At 31.8% G+C, this 24,645-nt stretch overlaps 1 long non-coding RNA gene across 1 annotated transcript in view; it reads left to right on the top strand.

The window, feature by feature from the left end:
• LOC135321221 (uncharacterized) overlaps window positions 1-24,645 on the top strand; it is a 224,766-nt gene that overhangs the window by 69,869 nt on the left and 130,252 nt on the right. The window contains exon 2 of the long non-coding RNA XR_010380788.1: window positions 21,033-21,104. This is a non-coding gene — a long non-coding RNA (uncharacterized LOC135321221). The remainder of the gene's footprint in view (window positions 1-21,032; window positions 21,105-24,645) is intronic.

The raw sequence follows: 24,645 nt of genomic DNA, 5'->3' as shown, positions 1-24,645 counted from the left end.
AACAAATTGCAGCTTAATCTAAAAATCTTTTGTAAAGGTATAAAATATAATTTTGATGATTATTGTGACTTGTCTTTTTTAATACCTAAATAATTTGTGTCATAATAGTTTCCACATTACAAATATACCAATTGTTAATCTTAATACATTTATTTTCATGGGACTCCTTTGGATGGATTTTAGTTGGTGATTAACTTTTAAACTTTATGATTTTGTGTAATGCAGACAGCTATTGGAATGTTCACATTAGGGTTTTTTTCTTCATTGTTATTTTACAATATCTGTTTTCACCACAGGATTTTAAAGAATTTTTAACCAAATAATTCAGTCATATATAACTGTGGAGAAATGCAATTTGAAGGAGGAAAACAGAAATAACTCCAGTAGCCAGTTTGTCCTTGAGCTCAATACAAATTGTCTCACAAGTTCTTCCCAAATCCAAACAACAAATCATTAAGCAATTGCTTTTTGTTCAAGTGTAGTTTTTCACAGTATGCTTTTTCAGAGAACATAGCTATACCTGTAACATAGTATTTTTAATGCAATACAAGAGGGAGCTACCCAAGCTTGTTTATACTGTGTGAGTAGTGTAGACTGTAGGTATGTTTTCCTGTTTTCCCTATTTATAACAGCCTCAAAATGACTTAAGACTGGTGGGAGCTTGTAAGTGAAAATGACCAGAAAGCCTTTATAATTTATTAATTAAAACTTGTCTAGTACAATGGACACTTTCCAAGGGGGTGGTGATAGATTTTAGAGGGTTGTGCAAACCAAGCAAGGAAATGTATACCTAGAGGAGAACAGAGAGGATTCTAAGTGAATTCATAAGTAATGATTAGTCAAACAGTATTACATAGGTAGCTTTTATTCTTGGAAAGTATGAGATTGACTGTGGCTCTGTAAGCATGAGATCTCCTTCCAGTGTCTTGGGCAGGCTGAGGTTATGAATTCTTCGCAACTTAATATGATTCTAAGGAAACTTTCCTGAAACTAGATCCTTCAATCACAAATATAAGCACAGGAAGGATGCTATTTGTTTACTTGATTCTTCCTCTCAGGAGATTGGACTAGATTAACAGAGGACTGGTTTGCTGAATAGATGTGGAAAATGAGTTAAAAGAGAAATGTTGTGTAAAAGCAAGATTACTAGAATAGGGATCTAAATTTAGATTGCTGCTAGGGTCAATGAAAATAATTTGAGTGTTAGGGCTGAGATTCCATTTTCCTGAGTTATATTCCAGCTTCCCTAAGCACTGTCTGTCCTGGATTTTCATGAAGTCTAACCTTCCATTTAAGGAATAGGCAGTATATCAATTATTTAATAGGTAGTCTGATTGTCTCCATCAGTTGAAATTAATTGAACACAAATTACATTCATGACTACATTTTACCACCTTTTGCAGTGGTGGAATGAGAGCAGTGGTGTATCCTGTTAAACTACATTTTCTTTGAGAGAAAGCACTACATTTTATTCTAGTTCAGAACTTGGGATACCGTAGGTGCTCAACACATGTTTGTAAAATTAATGTAGGGAATGGCTATGTGCAGATGAAAATGAAAAAAGGAAATAGAAAAAATAAAGAGGACAAAGATATAAAAAGCTTTATATTCACAGTAGTAAACAGAATATAACATCAGGCCAATTTTGAAGAATAGGCCTGCATTGATGATTTTTTTTTTTAATTTGTAGATCTCTGATTGTATTAAATATTAAAAGAAAATTCAGTATTGAAATGAAAACATTGTTTAGTACTTTCTTAAGAATTGTGTTTTGAGGATCCTAGAATTAAAGAAAGGGATGGTGAAATTCGTATTTTTCCTTCCAACCCATTGATATTTTTTCCTCAGTTGCTTTGCTGGTATCTGCGAGTGAATGAAGGGAGACATATTTGAAGAATCTGGTATTATGCTTGTGAGTACTCTACTAAATCCATGAGTGTAACTTTCGGTAACAAATAAAATATTATGCTAACTTTGACTTGAAAGTGTGAAACATGGAGACTGTTCAGAAAGTCTGGGAAAATAAACATACTTTCATTTTGGGATAAAGGAATCTATTCTTCCACATGTTCTTATTATATCACATATATGAAGGAGATACTTATACTTAAATTCTAAGTTTTATTTTAAACTGAAAATCTATTTCTTGCCATCAAGTCTGGATATGCACCACACTTTTGAAAGCTATTTATTTTTTATGAGTATTTTTGGTAATATTAGACAATTTTTTTTCTACCACCCCCAGCACTGGTATTTTAAACTACCAATAAAGTTGATAGGGTTTGTTTCTGTGAGTAGGCTGACAATTTATCTTCAGCTAAGAATGATATTCCTAGAATCTTAATTATTATTTTTTCTTTTTATTTGAGACTTCAGACATAAAAATCTTTTTTGGAATTAATCCTTCTCTGTGTATTTGGTTTATAATTGTTATATAGATGCAAATTGCTTGCCATTAACATCCATTATTTTATTTCCTTTTATTTGTGAACTGAATTAAATGCTCTTCTTTACTGAATGCATAGATCATAGACTCAGATAATGCAAATGACCTCTAAAGTTTATAGTAAATGAATTGCATGTCTTTGAGCCACTAATACATCTTTATATTTCTTTCCCTCTTTAATCTTTGAAAATAATTGTTATAGTATATATCTCTCTCTATATATACATACACACATATTATAAAATAAAGCCATCATTCACCCTTTATTTCACATAGTGGATTAAAAAAAACACATGACCGACCTTTAATACAAGTTATGCTATATATTGCACAATCTTTTTTTCTACCACCCTCTTCTGGGTATGATATACTTTGGATTTCAAGTTAACATCTCTCAATCTAATTGTGTTATTCTAAATAATTCATAGAAGCATGGAAAAGTGGGGCAGTTCTACTGTTGACATACATTGAGAACTGTACAGATACTGTTACCTTGATTTAAGTGAGAATGCTGTTGAATTCTGGTTTAAAATGAGAGTTTGAAAATGCTTCTAGTTTGGACCCCCATCCCACCCTACCTCTCAGCTCCTGTTGAATAAAATAAATTATATTTAAATTAGATCAAAGAATCCTGGAAAAGGTCAAAGGATGCCAAATGTTTGGAGGATTTTCTTTACAATGGAAAATAAACAATTAAATTGACTGAGACCTCCATAGAAAAAATACCAATTATAGAACTAATTGATTCTTCCCAGGCAGCTGTGAAAATATCAACTTAGAAGCAATAAATACAATGTACCTAAAGGAATGAGTGATTAGAAAGTCATCAGGGTTATTAATTTAATATGCATTGAAAATAGCTGGACTCTTAATCCTCTATGCTATGGTTTGGATGTCTTTGTTGAACCTCCCAAATTCGTAATTCATAAATTGAAATCCTATTCCTTAATGTGATGATATTAAGTGGTGGAGTCTTTAGTGGGTGATGAGGTCAAGAATGAGTTTTTTTTAAATAAAAGATAATTCAGAGAGACCCCTTGCCCCTTCCACCCTGTGAGAAGAGAGAAGTCAGCAGTCTTTTGGCTGAAAGAGGGCCCCCACCCAACTGTGCTAGCACCCTGATCATGGACTTTTGCCTCTGGAAGTGTGAGAAATGAATTTGTGGTGTTTATAAGCTACCCAATCTGTGGTATTTTATTATAGCAGCAACAAAAGGCTAAGACTGCATAGCTTCTTACTATGTTTAGTTCTGTTGTTAGCAACAGTTTCTTCTCCCTAATATAAAGCACTTAAACTTCTCTCTAAAATAAATACATAATTTATGTAGGTGTTTTCCTTTTGAGTGGGATAAGGGGGAAAATGGGCATCTTTGTTTCATATGGAAATCTACTAAGCAGATCCATTTTCAAATTAAAGATTTCTTTATCTTGAACTTTATAAGGGTGCCTAGGCTGCTTACCGTTTTCTGCTTAGACTCCTTAGAGTGAAAACTGACTTAACTCTCCATTTAAGAGAAAGTGTCTAGAAAACAGGCCTGCTGAACTACAAAGATAAGTTGACTCCCTATACAAATAAAATTAGTCCATTATTAAAAATCAGTATGTAAGTGGATAATAAGAATTGCTAGTACACAAGAGATCAAGATGAACCAATAAATTTCTACACAGAAAATTATGAATAGTTCAGTAAAGAAGAGAGAACTCTATTACTATTATTTGAGAGGGTATTTTAAGCAAAAGGAAGAAAGTGCTGCAAAACAAAAGAAACAAAGAAAAAATGTCTTTGGAGGTTAAAAATTGTTTACTAAACATAATTTTATATTATAATAACAATTGTCAAGCTGGAAGCCTAGAAATAAAGTCAAAGGAGTTCTGAGTAAAGGCTAACAATATGTGTAGCAAAATGTAGCATAGATTCTTGAGTTTCAACATCCTAATAACAGTAATTTCAGGGTGGAAGGAGAAACAAGAAAAGGGAAATAAAATAGACACTAATGAAATTCTTGACGTATTATAGTATGATATAAATAATATCTTAGAACCTTCCAGAGAAAGTTAACATAACAAGGAGTAAGAATCATATTTAAAGCAGTTTGTCATGAGCAACACTGAACGCTAGATATCACAAAAGCAATGCCTTCAAAGTCCCTATGGCAAGTGCCTATGAACATGATATTAATGTCTTATCAGTCAAGTGTGAGTGTAAGTAAAGAAATTTTTTAGACATTCACATATTCAAGACATTTACCAATGCTCTTCTCCCACCCCAATAAATACTACAAAATCTATTTGTTTATGCATACACAGACAAACATGTGTGACACACATACATCCACGTACATATATACATACACAGACATATATATAATATATATGCATGCATATATGTATATATATTTTCTTTAAGTTGATAAAGCAAAAGAAAGGCTTCAATATATTATTTAAACTTTTAATGGTTCCTCAAAAGAAAATTTAAAAATAAATTGTTCACAGTTGTTATTCCTGAAAAGGCATAAAAAGATTTAGGAGGTATATTTAACATTTCATTTAATATAATTTCATTGTATTTGATTTTTTTTTAAATCCATGAATATCATTAATGATAATATAAATAATAAAGAGTCAGAGGATCAAACAGTGTCTTTGATTTGTTACACTTAGTAAATTTTTACAGATTGCCTACTGGGCTAGTCTCATACTGGGTTGTCGGTGGTGACCAAACACACATTTTCTCTGCACTCACAATAGTAACTTGGTGGGAGAGAATGCAAACTTTAAAGTCAGACTGCTTGATTTTTATTTCTATTGCAATACCTATTCGCTGTGTGATTTTTAAAATGGATTAATCTGTTTCTCAGTGTCTTCCTTTGGAAGAGCAACAATGGCTCCTACTTCCTTAAATTTGTTGTGAGGCTTGAATTAGTTAATGTATATAAAGCATTTAGAAGAGTGCTTGTCATATGGCAAATGCTATAAAATGCAAACTATTCCTTTTTATATTGAAGTATAGTCAGTTACAATGTGCCAATTTCTGGTGTACGGCGTAATGCCCCAGTCATGCATATATATACATATGTTCATTTTCATATTCTTTTAAGGTTATTACAAGATATTGAGTATAGTTCTTATCATTGTATTCTAATAGGAAGAGCATACAATTCTGTAAATCTATACAATAAAATGAGATGAGCCTATTAGTTTGACATATTGTATATCATGGAAACATTTATGTGGCTAATGAAAACATATGCCTTTATTCTTACAGTATGTTTCTAAGGGAGAAATAATAGCTGCCCTTTTAAAAACTAAACACTTAGGTGATAAAGAATGGTTTAAAACTACACTTACCAGGAAAGCTCAGAAACCTAGACTCCAGGCATCATGCATGTTCTATGCAATCATTTACGTGAACCATCTGGAATCTGGCATCTGTATTCCAGATTTATGATTTAGAGCCTTAGGAGCTTTTTAAAAAGCTCTAAACCATCGTATCTTTTTTTTTTTTTACTGAAGTCAATTTATTTTAGGGTGTTATCTTTTGCAATATAATTATATATCCTCGTTTTCAGATATTTTTTCCCTGAGTGAATTAAATGTTTTCTTTTTTATGACATAATTATTTTTTAAGATTGACTTTTGTTCTACACTGCCTCACAAACATTAAGAATTGTAGTGAGTGTTTCGTAATTTATATTTGAGTACTCAATAGGTAGGCTTTAAAAAATGATTATTATATTAACTTGGCACCAGGAAACTAATGTACTTTTTTCCAGATCCCTCAATTTGGTTATATCCATATGTCCAAGGCAGGCTAGGAATTGATCAGTTCTTGAAAGGGTGGCAGCGGGACATCAGGATTCCTATTCTAGTCAAAGTGTGTAGATGAAGAGCATTACTAAGGAGGGGAACTAGAAATATCGAGAAGAGTCAGGTTCATAGTTTTAAGCAGGGCATCAAATCTAAATTATGAGATGAAAGTAAAACTGAGATAATGAACAATAAAGGCAGGTAATGAGAATGAGAAAGTAGATAAAAGTAGATGCACGAAACACGTCAAAGAGAATAGTTCAGTTTTGAAACTGAATTTCAAATATGTAGCAAAACAGATATTGGGATGGTGGACTCTGAGACTCCATGTAGAACTAGAGATCCCCTTTTTATTCAGGCATTTCCTCTACTTGTTCTTCGATACCTTGATGTTAATTTCTTCCTTACCTGTTCTTCACGTTACTGCTGGATCAACACTGATTAAGCATTACTTCCATTACATCATTTTCATGCTAAAGGACAAATAGAGTTATCTTAATATGAAGGCTCATCTACTCTGCTTCTAATTTTGTACATACCTAATATATGCAACTTCATCCCATTATTGAGTAGCAACACCCTGTTTAGTGCAGAATTCCAGTATACTTTCTGCCACAAGCTTTGTGCTCATTTTTTAATTTCTGAATTCTTATGCCTGTACTATAACCAACTATGATATGTCTCAACTCTTATGTCTTTAATATTCTATGAAGACTTCTCTAACTCCTCTGAACTCTGTTTAAAAATTCTCTACTTGATTTATATATAATAAAATTTTATTTTCCAAATAGATTTTACATTCATTGAAATCAAATGCCTTTCACTCATATGTTTCTTAGTAATTCTTCAGCACAGACTAAGATTCTCTATCCTTTAGCAGGGCTTGTAGATAAATTGATTTTATTTGCTTTTTTGCTTCCCTTTTTTCTGCTTCAGTGACCAAGCAACATCTTTTTTGATGGACATTTTTTTCATGTCTTATTGTAATGACTAACACTTCACCATAATAGTGACCATTAAGAATGATAGCAGGCATCTTGGTCTTCTTACTTTGATGAGAATGCCTCTCACATTCACTGTTAACATGATTTTATTTTTTAAAAAATAAATACTCGTAATGCTTATTTATATATTCAGATTTTCTCTGAACTAAAAGTGTAACAATCTCTTGTAGGTGACGTTCCTTATTAATCTTTTAAGTATAGCTTTTACAGTTTACCACAGATAGCTTTCCACTCATTTGCATTTGTGGAAGGTGGAGAATCACTGTGGAAAAAGATAAAAGAATCTGTAACCTAGGACAAATTAAGCACCATTGAATACAAGGATACTATACTAAAATCAGGGGAATTACATGAGAGTTTACTTTCTAAGTGTTGATATTCCTGTCTTCTTCTGCTTTGAGCTCACAGAATATTGGCAACCAGACTTAAACCTTTCAGGCAGGACAGTGGGAGAGTCTTTTCTGGGAAATCTGAAAAGCCCAGGAAAAAAATACCTAAAAATACTTAAATTGGTGTGTCTCCAATGACAAAGCTTATCCTGGTTACCGTGTGCTGAGTTCCATAGTTGACAGTTAATACTCTTGGGCACAGAACTTTCAACAAATTTTTCAGTGCCCCTTCCTTAGAATAGACAATAAAGTGTCATCATATGTCTGTCGGAACAGACAGTAAAGGGTCATCATATGTCTGTGGGAATTTTCTAGTGTAAAATACAAAGATCAAAACTAATGAACAACAAGAAAGGAAAGGCAACTTGGAAGAAAGATCGTATAGATAAATCTTTACTATCTTTGAGAGATAAGTTAATTTACTGAATTCTTGTTAATTTAATGAATTTTTGAACAAGAATAGGTTGCTTTTGAAGAAGAATATCTGAAACATAAAAGTGAGCTCTTCAAAATTAAAATGTATATTTAAAAACTCAAAAAAACGTTTAGAGAATAAAATGAGGAAATATTGCAGGGAGAAGAATGTGGAAAATAGGAAATAAAAGATATAATGAGTAGTTCTATTTTAATTTCCAAATAATATGAGTGACAGAAAGATCAAAGAAAATGGAAAGGAAGGAGTCATTAATGATGAATCAAGATAATTTCCTAAACTTGAAGAATATATGTTTCCAGATTGAAAGAGCCCATTGAGTACCCAATAAAGTGGATGAAATTGGGAGCAAGCCAAGGCATGTTGCCATGAAATTTCAGAACATTGAGAGAAAGATTTGGCAAGCCTCTGCAGAATAAAATAAAAACATAGTAAATACAGAGAGTAAATAATCAGCTACACTAGAGACTATTATAAGTTGGAACAGTGCTTCAAAACAATGAAGTAAAATTATTTCCACTAGATTTCTACACCTATTAATTAAATATGAAAGTAATATGATAGTGCATTAAGATATGCAAGGTCTGGAACTCATCTCTCTTCCCTGCACACTTTCTCACTAGCAGTTGGTAGAGGTGCCACTTAAACCAAGGAATAAAGCAAGAGAGAACCAACATGGGCTAGATCTGTGCATGTCTCTGTTTGCCAAGTGCACGGTGTAGAGAGTTAAACCTCAATTCCCACGTTAAAAAGTGGGTAAGAAATTCCTAAGCCTTGAAAGTTAGAAGCAATACTAAAGCAATTTATTTTTATCTACAGAAGTTCCAAGGTAAATAGCTGAAAGATTTTTAAAGATTACTTTTAGAAGGTTAAGTATGAAAAGAGAAGGGAAGCATTATAGATCTGTTTGACTCTTCAAACTGTGTGAATGTGTAACATGATAATAAAAGCACAAAAAATTCAAAGGAAGTTTTTAAATAAATGTCACTAAAATATTAAATTTGAGTAACTGGGGAGATGTCGGCCCAATGTCAGAAATATAGGTGTTTGAAAGACAGGCCCTCTGAGGGGAAATTAAGTTTAATTTGGAACAATTCAAGTTTGAGGTAGTTATGGGGCATGCAAACAAATATATATTTTAATCTTTTTGAGATAGCGTTAATAGTGGTAGTAATGATGGTATAGTAATGTTAATGTATAAAAAGTGCTTATAATGGTACTGTCTTTAATACTTTATATATATATATATATATATATATATATAATTATTTATAATAATTTTTCAACTTATGTCTAATTACTTACTTTGGTTGGTAGAACCCATAGATGCAGAACTGGTAGATATGGAGGGCCATTATGCCATTTTATATAAGGGACTTGAGCATCTCTGGGTTTTAGTATCTGAGGAGGTCCTGGAACCAAGCCCCTGAGGATACTGAGGGAGGACTGCACCATCCTCTTTTTACAGACACGTGTATGTAGACACAGAAAGAAGAGGTGAACTCCTCAAGGTTACAGCTTCCTCAGTAGTAGATTCAGGACTTCAGAGCTTCTGTTTCTAACCCGCAAAACCCTGTTGTTAATCTCCAAGCCATTTGATAGAGTGAACCATGGCAAAATAAAAAAGCACTTAGAAAAGAAACACTCAACAAATAATACATTCTTCAGATTCTAGTAATTTGATGCGAGTCCCATATTGGGTTTGTTTCAATATGTAGGGTAAAAAGAATTGAGTTATCAAAGGTCAGAACTATTTTGGAATAGCAAGTAATTTTCCTTTTATCATTTAGATCACTGTGGTATTAACCTACTTCATAGCTTTGATAAGGCACATGAAGGCAGTATCTAGACTTCCCCTAAGATTTAACCTCTACAGTTTAACCTCTGCATTGGATCTAGGTTTTAAAATATATAAAATATTGTTGTAGGTCTTTATATATATTTTTAACATGGGAATGCTATTCAGATTTTAAAATATTAACAATTTTTAAAAAAAATTTAATTCCAGGAAAATTACTGTTTCTAAATGTGTGAAAATGTAACACTCTTATTTATTCTTTTCGATTTTGCAAAGAAAATTTCATATCATAAAATACATTTAAAGGAAATTTGGTCCTGTCTAAAGTGTTTGTAAGACATTTACATCCACCAGAAGGTCCTTGATTGATATTTGGTCCTCTCCAAAACCATTTGGCATGGATCAAACATGCTTATGAATGTTCTTGATAAGACCAAATTTCAAGGACCTTTTGGGGTAGACCAAGTGTCTTACAGACATTTTGGACAGGATCAAATGTCTGTGGAAAACATTAAAAATGTAATTTCTGTCTCAATAGAAAATAATGTGTTGATCAAGAAAAAAGTTTTCCAATGAAAAAAATCACAACTTTTATTAAAAAGAGAACTGAAATTATTTAAAATAGTCAGTGACTTAATGAGTTTTGATAATATGTAAGAATAAAGATCCCGTTCTTTCCCCAAATTGCAATTTTTGGTGAGGTAAGAGTAATGTTTTAGAGAAATAAAATAAACTCATAACCTTAATTTTGACTGCCCACCCCAAATTAATGGGATTTAGTTTCCATGATCTTGTTTTTTGTTTATAGAATCTTGACCTATGTTTGTTAGGCTGAGTAAGGATTTTATACCAAAATGAATGACCCTTAGAAGTACAGTTTTTATTTTTGAATATATGCATAGTGAATATTTATGCAGCTGGACTTAAAAAGAAAAAAAATCATGTATTTTCTGTAGTTATATGTCTATTTTCTCTGTTTATCAGTAAATACTTACATGTGCACCAAGAATCTCAGAATTCCCTGCGTAGTATTAGTTTCACTAAACAGAATTTTTTTTTTTGTTGTTTTATGTATTGGAAGAATTCAGTTAAACATTATTTATTTATTTTTGTTAATTTTTCAAGGTTCTAGTTAATATGAGAACGTATTTTCCCAAGGATTAAGTTTTAGATAACCTCTATCTGTTCTTTATAACTTGAGTCTCTCCACACATCCACTCCTCAAGAATAAAGAATTTATTCTTTTCTTAAGCTGTTATGCAAAAGCCAAGTCCAAAGTATGAATATTTCTCAACATAGTTTTTCCTTTTTAAATACCTGCTCAAATGAAAGTTGAATAGGACTAGATTATTCTCCCTTCAAAGAACATTAGGAAATGATACATCTTCGTTCAGATTTTAGCTTTCCTCAATTCTGAGGTCTCTGAGAGAGATTAATCTTGTATTTCACATGCATAAAACTGTTCTTGTGTCCTGTATAAATTCTATTCTACTTGATTCCTTCTCTTTTCCTCAAGAGAAAAGAGTATCAAATTTGAATCATTAAATTAATAATGATGAATATATAAATATCTTTAATTTTCTGCTAATTTAAGAACAACGCACATCTTACCTTGGAGTAATATATATGTGTTAATAAAGAGAATGGGTACGCACAGTTTCTTGAAAACCTCTCCTATATGGATCTGTTTTTCATTCTAAAAAATCCACACATGGTTACATTGAAAAATACATCAAGACAAATTTGTTGTTATAGATTGTGAGGAAATGTTTGAAATGTGTAGAATTTATAGTAGAAAAAAGTACAAGATTGAAAAATTATTGTTAGAAAATGTTGTCTAAGTTTGTTTCTATATCATATAATGTTATGTAATACTTTATTATATTTCCTCAATGTGTTCAACAGTGAACACAACATATTTTCATTCCCATTTTATAAGTGAGGATTCTAAAGCCCATAGATCTTCAGTGAATTGTAAAAAGTCACATGATTGGTAACAGATCCAATGTAGTACCAGAAAGATCAATTTGGCATCCCAAAATTCAACCCCTTGCAGGAAAAGTATAGTCTCTTCTCCCTCTCACTGTGTCAGTCATTAACTTATAAATCATAGAACTTGCATCTATAGGTAGAGGGAGAAAAATGGAAAAGTGGATATAAATATGTGAATGTTATAACTGAGAATTAATATGAACTCAATGACTGACTAACGTTGAAAGAAAAGCCTAAAAACATAATTGTTATTTAATAATAGTTGAATTTTAACATGAATAGAACCTTTTTTTTTTTACTTTTCATCATATTTTACAGTTAAATCTGTTTCCTGCATTCCCTATCTGAAATAAATTCACCATAATATTTGAAGTTTAGAAAAACTTGTCCCTGCCTTCTAAGAGCTCGTAATTCTTGATGAAAGAAAAGAGAAATAGACCAAATATTTCCTTAAATATTGTTGACTTTTGAACAATCCACTTATAAGTGGATATTTTTCAGTAGTAAATATTACAGTACTACACAGTTTGTGGTGGGTTGGATACACAGATACAGCAGAACCTTGGATATGGAGGACCAACTATAAATTATATTTGAATTAACCCTTGTGTTGTTCAGGGGTCAACTGTATAACATTTTTACTATCTAATTACCTTGACACTCATGCATTTTTTTTCCTTACTCATCTCATTATTAGTGTTTTCCTTTAAAATGAATTAGGAACCTAACATTATTAACTGTTTTTTATTACTTGTCAGTATAAGAGAACTATTATATTTGTTATCCTGGATTATGCAAAAATGAAATCCTTAAAAAAATTAAACATTGCTATTCCCTGACTTACAGAATTTAGTGGTAAAAGATAAAGAGATGGGTGGTGAGAGGCTTAGTTCTTGGAAATCCACAGGTAAAACAAAGTTGTCTTTGACCACAGCACTTTCATAAAAGTCAACCTCTTTCACTGATGTGCAAGGACATTTTGAATGCCAGCCATTAATCTAAGCAAATCAATGTAATTTTGATTAGTGCAATGTGAAGTTAGGATAAATTCCACGCAAGAAAATTTGTTACATTATCAAACGCCAACAAATATGTAAGCTTAATTGAAGTCACCTAACACATAACATAAAAACACAATTAAGAAACATCCAATACAGAAAAATAATGATGAAAAAAATGCTGTGATGGATATTATAAAACTAACTTAAGTGATGTTCAGGGCCCAATGCAAAATACTGTTGATTAAAATAGTCAAAATTGCTAACAAAATAATTTTGGTGGCAGTGTATTTTCTAACACAGACTATCTATCTATCTCTCCATCCATCCATCCATTTATCTGTTTATCTATTATCTATGATCTATCTGTCCATTTATCTACTTATAATCTATATATTTACCTAACCCAGGAAAAACTGAAAGTGATGGATAAAATATGTCTATAAATTTTATTAAAAGGAATTCCATATCATAAACTTTTTGTTCATTCTCATTATCTTACAATCCTATAAAGCATCAAATTGTGCATAGGTAGATAACAGTAAATGGCAGAAATTGATATTTTGCAGCCACAATCACCAAGAAAACACCTGTAGTAGAATAGTATTGGGTTTTTGACACCTTACAAAGGGAAGATGCCCACTATGGTAGAACATGAGGTGTTTCAGTAAAAGAATATTACAGGATTTGGGATTGTGTTGTCTGATTTTGACCAGGAGTCAAGGAAAGAGGATTTGCTTTGCATTAGATAGCATTAAGAAGCAAGGGTACTTCTATAATTGAGAATCTTAATTATTGTCTAGAAAATGATAAGAATTGAGCAAGGCTAAAGTGGCAATTTGTAAAGAAGCAATAGTTACTGATTTTAGCCAGGATAAAGGGTTTGGATATTCCTGTGGTTTGCAAAATGTTGTTTATGTCTTTGTTCAGACTTGATTATAGAGTGGTCTTACTTTTGCCTTGCTCCATCATGGTCAGAGAACAGTTTTCTCAGAGGTGTTTTATGAAATTGTTTATATTTAACAGGTGACCATCTTGATCTAGTTGGGAGTGCCAGGTGAGCTTGTAGCAAAAATGGAGTTGTAGCTATTTGTCACCTTCTGACTATCAGAGACCACTCTTTCCTTTCTCACAGATTTTCTCAAATTTTATTTAATCCTCTAGGTTCATTCCCCAACTCAATGAATGGCTCAAATCTGATACTATATATGTATGACTCTTCTATGGCTCTTCTGGCAGGACTGTAACAATTCAACATCAGAAAAATAAAATAAAGTAAGATTAAAACATAATGATAATAAATCTGTCTTTTTTTAAATCACTAAGTTGTGGTAAGTTGTTATGACAGCAGTAGATAACTAATGCAATGGGCTTTGTCCAGCAATGTGAAATTGATTAGTAACACTTTCATGTGATATAAAGGGATATTTGTTTTCTGTTAAGGAGGAATATTGCTATGCAAATTTTAATGGTCATTTCTTTTAAAATACCCTATGTATTTGTTGAGAAAAAAGCCATATACTATGTAGAACCTAATACAATGTATTCAACTTGGGAGAAAGTCCATTTATATTAATTGAGTGCTTGAAAACAGAGAGAAGCATGAATATTTTTATGGCCTATGTCTACTATTTTTAATACAACATAAAGTGAAGAAAGTTTTGAAACCTTATTTAAGAAACAGTAAAGTCTGCTTGAAGCGTATCTACTCCGATCTCCTGACTATGTAAGTGTGCGAACCAAAGTTTATGTCACAATGTTGGTGACACTTAGGAGTTGTTAGAATAAGATGTTCAAAAGGTGTTTCTATACTGATTTCATCATAACTAATTCACTCTAAGTGCAAACACTGAATAAGTTTGAATATTTAGATATTTACAGTGGAAGAAGCTGAATGACATTTCTGATTCAAAATGAATAACTTTGTTAATGTTTAGGAAGAAGCATTCAGTTTCACTGATGGAAAGTCTTTATTTTAAGATGGGGAGAAAATTATACTAAGAACAAAGTGGGTCTGTGTGGTCAATGCTTTTTGAGTCACATTTCAAAGAAACTAGAACCAAATGTAAGAGAATGAACAATAAAATGATTAATTGTTGCAAAAATCCAAATGGCCTGACAATTTTAAAAATACATACCCATTTCAAGACACTTCTGTCTTTTTTGCATTCATCTCAGTGTGGAGAGGGCTACTTACTTCCCAGGGATTATGGGTAGTAACTATTACTTTATTCTAAAAGTAAGTACTATTGGCTAATAAACTACACATTTAGTTGAAAGAGTTAAATTTTGAGATTCTGTGCTCTTTGTTAGCGTTGCCAAAATAAGGTTTAAAATATTATTGGTTTGTAAAATATATGTTCATTTCATTGTTCTTTCTAACTGAAGGAACCTGACTAGTCATTCTCTGGATTAACTTACATTGTGAGCTTTCAAGTTGGTGTAATTACCTCATTCTTCAAATTTGTTTAAGGGCAAAGCTGACTTCTTGAAAGGTCATGAAGATCTGGCAATGTAGGTGTTGCCTTGACACTTTTTTTTCAATGATGCTTTCTCTAACACACAGAAATGTACAAAATAAAGGAATAACCTTACTATGCCCACTTCTCAAAGATAAAGGGAAGACAGTGTTCAAAAAAGTTGTCATTTGAAGTATACATCAATTATTGTAAAAATTATTGTATAATTTATACTTATCTTTTTCTATAATGATTAAATCAAATAAAACTGAGAATATATTCGATTATGAAAGAATTAAAATTAATTTAATTTTATCTAAATGATTTTTTCTTACCAAAAAAAAGCATGCCTTTATTTCAATAGCATTTGGGTTGACATCAGCAAAGTGAATTCTAGGTAAATTATATTCTCTAGACTATATGGGAAATAAAAATATTTAATGAGATTGACTTTACTCAATACCACTCTAGACCATGGGCTTAAGCTTATCTTTAGATAGATTATGAAAGATAATGGTTCCCTAATGAAACTGATCAGTGGAGAGTTAGCTCTTGGTATGCCCTCCAATTTGTGTATAGTTTTCACAATATCTAATATAAGTAGTTGTTTACTTTTCTGTCCTCTGTTGAAATAGAACCATTCAGTATGTGTTCCTCTGTGACTGGATTCTTTCACTTAGCCTGTTTTCAAGATTTACCATATTATAGCATGTATCACTACTTTGTTTCTTTTTATTGCTGAATAGTATTGCACTGTATGACTATACCACATTTTATTTATCCATTTATCAGTTGCTGGATTCAGGGTTGTTTCCACTTTTTAAAGAATGCTGTTAAGAATAATGCTTCTATAAACATTTGTGTACAAGTGTTTTACAGACGTACATGTCATGATAACTATATTTAACTGTTTAAGGAGCTGCCAGATGGTTTTCCAAAGCAGCTGTATGATTTTACGTTATGAACAGGTGTGAGGGTGCTGGTTTCTCTACGTCCTTACCAACACTTAATAACTCCCTTTTTTATTATAGCTGTCCTAGAGTGTGAAGTGGTATTTCATTTGGTATTTATCACATTTCCCTGATGACTAATGATGTTGAGTATCTTCTGTGGTTCTTAATCATATAGCTTCTTTGGAGAAAAGTCTGTGAAGATTATTGGGTTTTTTGACTATTTGGAGTTGTAATTCTTCATATATTAAGGATGTGAGTCCCATATCAGATATAAGATTTTCAAGTGTTCTCCAATTCTGTGGATTTTCTATTCACGTTCTTGTTGGTGTTTTTTCCACACAAAAGTTGTTATTTTTGGTGATGTCCAGCTTACCTATTTTTTCTCTCATCACTCGTGTTTTGATATAATTTTTTACTGTTTAATGTAAAAGTAATATGTGATATATGTAATATTTAGAAATCATAGGAAATGTAAAATGAAAAAACTCACTATTTGTAACCAAAGGCAACCACTGTTACTAATTTCTTCTTTAGTTTTTCCAGTTGTTTTACATAATTGATATTGTTGTATATACTTTTCATTATGCCTATGTTTTCAACTAATGTTATAGGCAAGGTGTTTTCCAGTCCTTAATTTTTTTTAAGCCATGCTGTTTATAATATTCAATTGCATTCTTTGACCATAGTTTAACTTAATATTCCCCTAGCATGATATTGGACATTTAGAACTTTTTATTGTTTTATTATTTCCATACCTTAAATTATTTCACTGATCAGGAGTCTTCAAGGTTGAAAAAAATTTCTTCTGTTTGGCACAGGAAACTTTATTCAATATCTTGTAATAACCTTTAATGAAAAAGAATATGAAAACAAATATATGTATGTATATGCAAGACTGGGACACTGTGCTATACACCAGAAATAGACACATTGTAACTGACTGTAGTTCAATTGGAAAAAAAAGTCTTCAAGGTGGAATTATTATGTAAAAGAGTAATGGACATGTTTTAAAACTCTTTGATATAAATTGCAGAATTGCTTCTCAGTGAAGGTATACCAATTTTCACTACCACTGGTAGTGACTGTGCCCTGTGCAAGGCTTCCTCTTTATTAGTATATTTATCTCCTTTAAGTCTTCGTAGATGAAACAGTTTGTGTTTAACATGTGTATTTCAACTCTCCGTTTTTATTTCATATCAGTGAATTTATAAACATAAATATTTCATAAAAGTAAATGATTGTATTTTCAGAAGTTGAGGTTGGTCTACTTGAAAGTCTGGATATCTTTCCTGTGTATTTTTAGGATTAGATTCTACTTTTTAATTTCTTGAAGGAAGTTTTTTCCCTTATCTGCTAGTTTTTACTTTTTATAATAGTGTATCATAGTAAAAGGAATTTATTTTTTGACAGAAAAGAAGTTTTATCTTTTATACTAATGCTCTCATTAACACTTTGTACAAAACAGTAATAATGGTAAATTAAAAGGAGAAAAATACAGTATAATATATTATTATAGTACACAATAAAAGAAGTTGAGTGAGTGACCTAGATTTCTGAAATATGAGATCTCCATTGAGAGACAAAATGACAAGAATGAAAGGCAAGATGCTCTAGATAATATACTATCAAAAAATTACTAGCAGAATTTACTTCATTTGATTTCTTTATAACTACTAACAAGAATGATGTATTACTTATTATTTTAAAAGATTCCTCAATAAGCCAGAAAAGTGATGAACAGCTCTTTGACCCAAGACTCAGAAATAATTATGATTATATGCACTTGAAAAGAATCAGACGCTGCTCATGGTCTGTTACTTCTACTATGATATTTGATAATCTATACTTACAAGTCAGTGAAGATCTCTCAACCTTAGAAAGCTTCAAATGGACTTAGTTAGTCTTAAATGAATAGTCAAGTATGTGTGCTACTTTTCTATTATCCACCTGTCGTAAACCTACCTAAGTATGAATTCCTGAAAGATGAACACATTGATTTTATCTGCCGTTGATAAAGCTTAAAAAATTCAGTTATTTTGAACTTATAAATATACTTTATTCAATAGAATATTAGAATAGAAAGTATGTAGATATTTCACACTATAGATTTTTGCTGTCAAATGACGTAAAAATCATATTTTATAATTAACTGTGATTTGTTCTGTTATCTTGTTTGAGGCAAGCAATGTGCCTTGATTGTAAAAATAATAGAAATTTTTCTATGGTTCCCATGGCATTAATGTGGATATTAAAAAATGTGAAAATAAACCATGTTGAAATATATAAGCATATGCTAACACGTGAACTTGCAAGAGTTGTATTATATAATAGATATATTTAAATAGTCCTTAAATAATAATTTTACACATTCAACCCACAATTATCTTTGTTCTTATGAAATCTGTTTCTCTGTTATTTACTGTTTTTCATCCAGTTCCTCACTGCCAACAAAAGCATGAAAATTTAAAACTGCATCTCCAGATTCTGAGGTTACTACAGGTTTTTACACTATGTTTATTACACTTTAGTATGTTAGACCTCTATTTCATTTCTAATAAAGGCAGGAATTATGGTAAATTTTACATTGTGGATACTTTTAATTGATATTGGTGAAAAGAGGTGGTGATGAGGATAATATACCTATTTTTCTAAGTATTAGAGACAAATGAAACAACTACGTGCCTAAATATTATCCATACGCTGGGCTCAAGCAATTGAGTTTGTTCCCCAAATGAGCAGAATGAAACAAAAAAAACCCTCAAAAAACCAAAAAACCTACATACATATCAGGATATTCAAACCTACAAATCAAAATTCTCTCCTGTTGTTCTCATCTGTTTTCTTTTAGTAATACATCAGTAATGAGTTGTACATTTCCCTATTCTTAGTCCCCATATAGGGGAATAATATAACCAATAGATTAGGGATGAGAAAAGTGGCTTTAAGGTAAAAGAGAGAATGTACTGTTACCTCCATCTGGATACAATAAATGGTCAACAAGGAGGCTCTTGAGCACCACTGTGGTCAGTATGCACTGTTTAAAGCCATCTGAAGCACTGGTGTGACAGGTGAGATGGATGGATGGCTTCTTGCTCTAAATAATCTCCTCAGAGAGTTTGGCTGAATATTAGTTATGATCAAGGATTAAAGAGAGTGAAAGAGAGCACTTGTTTGGCAGTCAGATTTCCTAATTTGAATTCTTGCTTTTCTACTTACTAAGTCTCTGACTTGGGGAGAGTTATTTAACTTGTCAGTACTCCAGCTTTTTTATTTTTAAAAATGAGAAAAATTATAATAATATTTCATAAGCGGGTTGTTAGGATTAGGTTAGTTATACATGTAAAACACATGTTCCTGGCACATAATAAGCTATCACACATGTTAGTCATTATTCAAATATGAGTTATTTGTGATTTTGCTGTTTTTATTGCAATAACACTGAGAGTGTCATATAAAATAAAATTTAAGATGAATTTATTATTAAAACTGATGATTTTCTTAACAGAAAGCAAGCCTAGTAAGAAAAAATAATGGGTCAGTCAATAGCCTCTTAAACTGAGAATTCTGACATGTATATGACACACTGAGCTTTTCGAGTGAGGCTTTCTAAGTAGTAATGCTTATTGATAAACTCCCAAGTTGTTGATACTGCTTATGCAACTTTTGCAAGAAGAATGGAGTAAGATTTTATGTCCTTATTTTGAGGCTGGTTGGAGAATGTAAAGGTAGAAAATGTGACATTTTTGATATTTCACTAAAGAAGAATTATAATTGACAAAAGATTTGTTTTTGTCTTTGGCCAAACAACAACAACAATAAGCCAATTAAAGTAAACTTATATGAGTGTCAATGCTCAAACTAGAAGTTAAGACTGCCTTACAAATACAGAGCTTTAGGTATAGTAGAAATTTAGGAATTAACCAAAAGTAGTCTTTTTATATTATTAGAAAATAGAATAGTGTGACAAATGACATTGAAAATCAATCAAATTATAAAATATTTTAAAGTGGAAGAAAATACCGTTATTTCTCTGTCTCTCTTTTAGTTTCTTTCCTTTTAACTCAAAATATATTTTAAAAAAACCCCACATACTCCAGGAAAAAAACCCAAAAACTAATGTATTCATTTGAACTAAAGATTTAAGGTGGCTATTTTATGTAGTTAAATCAAAATAAATCAATAAACAATTATTTTTATACAACCTCATCCTCCTTTGAATACCACTATTAATCTTGAATTAATTTTCTCATGCAATTGTTATAACAAGTAACAACATTATTGGTTTTTATATTCCAAATCCTATTTTTAAAAAATATAAAGGGCAAGGGAAAATATATTCTCTACAAATCAATATTAAGGAAATAGATTGAAGCTATATTTCACTTATACAACCGAATAACAAGATTGACTATTCCCTGTTAAAGTACAAACAAATCTTCTTTAAAGAGTAACACAAAAATAGTAAATTTTGCTTCATTGCATTCTTTCTTCCATAACTCCTTTTACTATATGTTTAATTACTAGCTTTCATTACTAAAAATTGTGTATGTGTGCTAATGAAGTCTCAATAAAAGGGGACTATTATCTTACAATGGTTTCTGGCCAATACGTACATTTTCCTAAGACTTCACTACTGTGTAATATTCATCCTTCTGTCAGCCCCTAAAAATATGCTAGGTCCCAGATTCTCTAAACTCATTTATTTTTATGACTTTATATTGACTTATTTCACCTGTTGATTTTTGTGCTGCTAGATCTCAACTGCGTGCTCCAGGTCTCTATCGTCCGTCTAGAGAGAGAGCTACATCTCACTAGAAGGCCTTACTGTAAGTTCAAGTTTCATGTGTTCAAAATGAAGCTCATGTTCTTCCTTTTAGTGTAACATTAACTGTTAATGAGATCACATGCAAGTCAAACTCCTTAACCATCTACATAGTACATTTCTTAGTAATTCCCTACTTCTGAAGACATATTTAAGGGATTTACTTTTTTAAAAAGTAGAGTTGTTATTTTTTTTTTTTACTTCATGATTTCTTTCTTTTTTTCTTTTCCCTTTTCTATTGATTGATTGATTGATTGCAAAAGTTTATTTCTTGCTTCTGATGGTTTGTTGCTTCTCATTCATTGGACTTCATTTTCATCAGAACTGAGCTTTAGTCAATAGATGGGGAAGTAGAGTAAGAAAGACTGGAGTAAATACTGTAAATGGTACAGGCAGTTAATGCATAGACTGAAATTTTTTAACTACAGTGGTGAGCAGAAGCCATGGTCATTCTGAGGGTAGGAAAAGAGACTCATAGTATAGATACAAGTTCCTAGAAGGAAGAAAATGAAAGAGAATAAGAACTATGATGAAAAGTTCCAAATAGAACCAAAGCTTCATGAAGTGTAGGTTCAAGAGATAGGGTTGTCAAGACTAATGTTCATTTATTAGACAACTGGTAAAGATCTAGAAAGTCTGAAGATGGGAATTGAAATCCTTGGCAACAGGTGCAGGGGGGAAGGCAACTGGGAGATTTAAATTCATGAACAAAAATCTGCTCTCTCTTGTGGAAAGCCTCAGTGTTATCTGGTGATTGTTGAAAACCCTGACAGAAGTAGGTGGAAGGATATATGGCACAAACCCTACTAATAAATTAGTATATAAGTCTAAGGCCCCATTATTGGGGAACTGAAGCACAAGGCTGAAGTTGAACACTGTAAATCGAAGCAAAGATGTAGTTCCTAAAAAAGGAGCTAACAAATTTAGAGCAAGACTGATAATAACAGTTAGAGTTACTATTTACTGAGTGATTATTTTGAGTCCAGAACTGTACATACAATATTTCTGATCTATTAAAAGAGGTATTATTGATCCTATTTTGCTGAGGCAAAGAGAAAACCAAAAATTACACATAACATAAGCACTAGACCTGAAGTTCAAACCTAGATTTTCTTGAGTTCTAAATCCTCACTATTTTCACTTTAAAATATAACCTCTCATCAAGCAGTTAAGCCCAGGAGAGTGTGCCCAATAAATTAGGTACCATGTTTCCACAAGTTAAGACAAATTAAAAATTAGAATTCTGATAGAGGTTACACATAGCCTAAACTTTGCTCATGTTTAGAACCTAATGCTGTTATCACCTAATACAGTGGATCCTGTCCTTCCCTTTATCCATGTTATAACTAAAATTAGATGTTCAAAATTATAAAATTCTAAGCAAGCAAAAATGTTAAATGTTAGCCATATTTTTATTTTGCTAAATCACTTGAACTTCTCATATATTCTATTACTAATTTTATTTAAGCTATTATATCTCATTTATTATTTGTCAAAAACCTACTTTTTAGAAACTAAGAGTGGTTAATTAGTTCTTTTGGCAAAAATTCCGAATCATCAAATTTTGATGTGTTGACTTTATTATGATTGGATCACAGGGGATAAATTCTTCAGTACTAGATAGTCTCTAGTTCTAAATCACTCTGTTTTCTTCTCCCTGCAAAGAGGACTGGATCAATTCATCTTTTCATCTCAAAAGTAATTTTATGGCCCTTTTTGCGTAAGGGAAAAACAAGGTCAAATAACTATTTTGGCTTCTTTATTATATGTTTATATGCTAATTTTAGTTCTCAGAATCTCACTAACTCTACTAGTATTAAGAATAAAAAGGTTGAAATATGTTCCTATCCCACCATGGCATGGGGCAAAGTTTCTTTAAGGAGAATTGGGCATTATATTTCTTGTTTTATTCAGAGCATTTTCTAATCTTATTCATCTGTGCAAGGCTGCGAGGGAAGGGGTCTCCTTAAGGGAAAGCCTCCAGGCCTGCCCAAAGGTAGATCTGCATGAAAGGACTAAAGAACAATGTGTGCTATGTGGAAGAAAGTTCCAAGTGAGCCAAGATAATTGAGCTGTTCTACTTATAATCTCCTTAAACTAAAAGCTACCTCTTCTAGCATGGAAACCTGCTTATATACTTGGCAATGACCTACATCAGCATTTCTGCAGTTTGTGAATCCTATAAAATGTGAGTTTGAACAAAATAAATTACTCTTGAGCTCCCCACAGAGGATAGACCGTGTAACTAACACATATTACTGGTATAATGGTTGAAGAAATAATTTTGGGGGACTGGATGTTATTTACTTCTCTCCCATGTATCTATTCTTTTGATTTTATGGAAATCATTTTATACAGTTTAGTGATTTTGCTGTTTTTCATACTGTTTACTAAAGTTTAATGTTTGTAGGCATCCAGAAATAAATTTTGACCTACTTTAGATCCCTTCTACTTAAATAAATTATTTGATAAATGTTTTTTCCTCAGGAATTTGAATTTCTTTTACGATTTATTTTCTTTTTCAGTTGTTTTTCTTTGAATGTCAATAGACGTTATCTGATGTTATTTGTGTCAAATTAACAATCAGTCCTTACCAGTGTGATCTCACTAAATCCACTCCCCAGTTTTCTAACCCTAACCCATATTACTGACTTCCGAATATTCAGGTATTTCTCTGAATTCTCAATAATCACCTTACGTTTCATGTACTCTTTTGATATTGGAGACTCTGTAATTTACCTTCCTGGACAGAAGCATGGCAAATGAGAAATGAGAAAAGACAGTAATTAAGAGCAGGCTTTCATTTTAGTGTCATTGGCAGTTAAATGTGACAGTTACAGTGAATACTTCATAACCAGCCATTCCCTAGACAGCAAGATTGACATTTGTAAATAGTTTAAAAATAGTGAGTAGAGATTTCATGATTGGATGACTGGTAAAATAGCAGTAAAACTTATCCTAATGATACTCCTGTGCCCTCAGCTTTATCCACTGTGGCATCGCTCTTAATTCTGATTGAACAAGGCCAGTGAAGTTCACCTCATACTGTCAATGATTCAGTGATACTTACCCGAATATACTATCTACAGAACCTCTTTATTTGTTTTTACTATCTTATAATGATCTAAGAATGAATGCACTCTCAACTACTATATGTAGTTTCTCAAACTCAGAGAATAAAAGGATATTGTGGACAGCCCCTTTCCTTCCTTCTATATCTCCAATTTTTATTTCCTTAAATGTGAGTTTGTTTTCCTTTCCTTATGCTTCTGTACACATGATTTAGTCATAACCCTGGAATCAGAAGAAAAGTCAAAAGCCCCAAGCCTACTATTTCTGGGCCAGGGGATTGTGGGAAGGAGACGAGGGTATAGATAGAAGAGAAAGGACCAGAATTCATTATAAAGAGTGTCAAGGAAAGGGAACAAAAGCCCTGGAAAATTTACCTTAGGAGACAGAGTGACTTAAGGGACTATTTAAGTTATTAAATTGAAGTTAATTAGCATATTGATTACTTCAACAAATATATATTGAGAATTCACTGT

This window comes from Camelus dromedarius, chromosome 4 (assembly GCF_036321535.1).
Source record: "Camelus dromedarius isolate mCamDro1 chromosome 4, mCamDro1.pat, whole genome shotgun sequence".
Taxonomy (NCBI): domain Eukaryota; kingdom Metazoa; phylum Chordata; class Mammalia; order Artiodactyla; family Camelidae; genus Camelus; species Camelus dromedarius.
The sequence above is the reverse complement of the archived record's forward strand: the minus strand, read 5'-3'. Positions and strand labels throughout refer to the sequence as shown.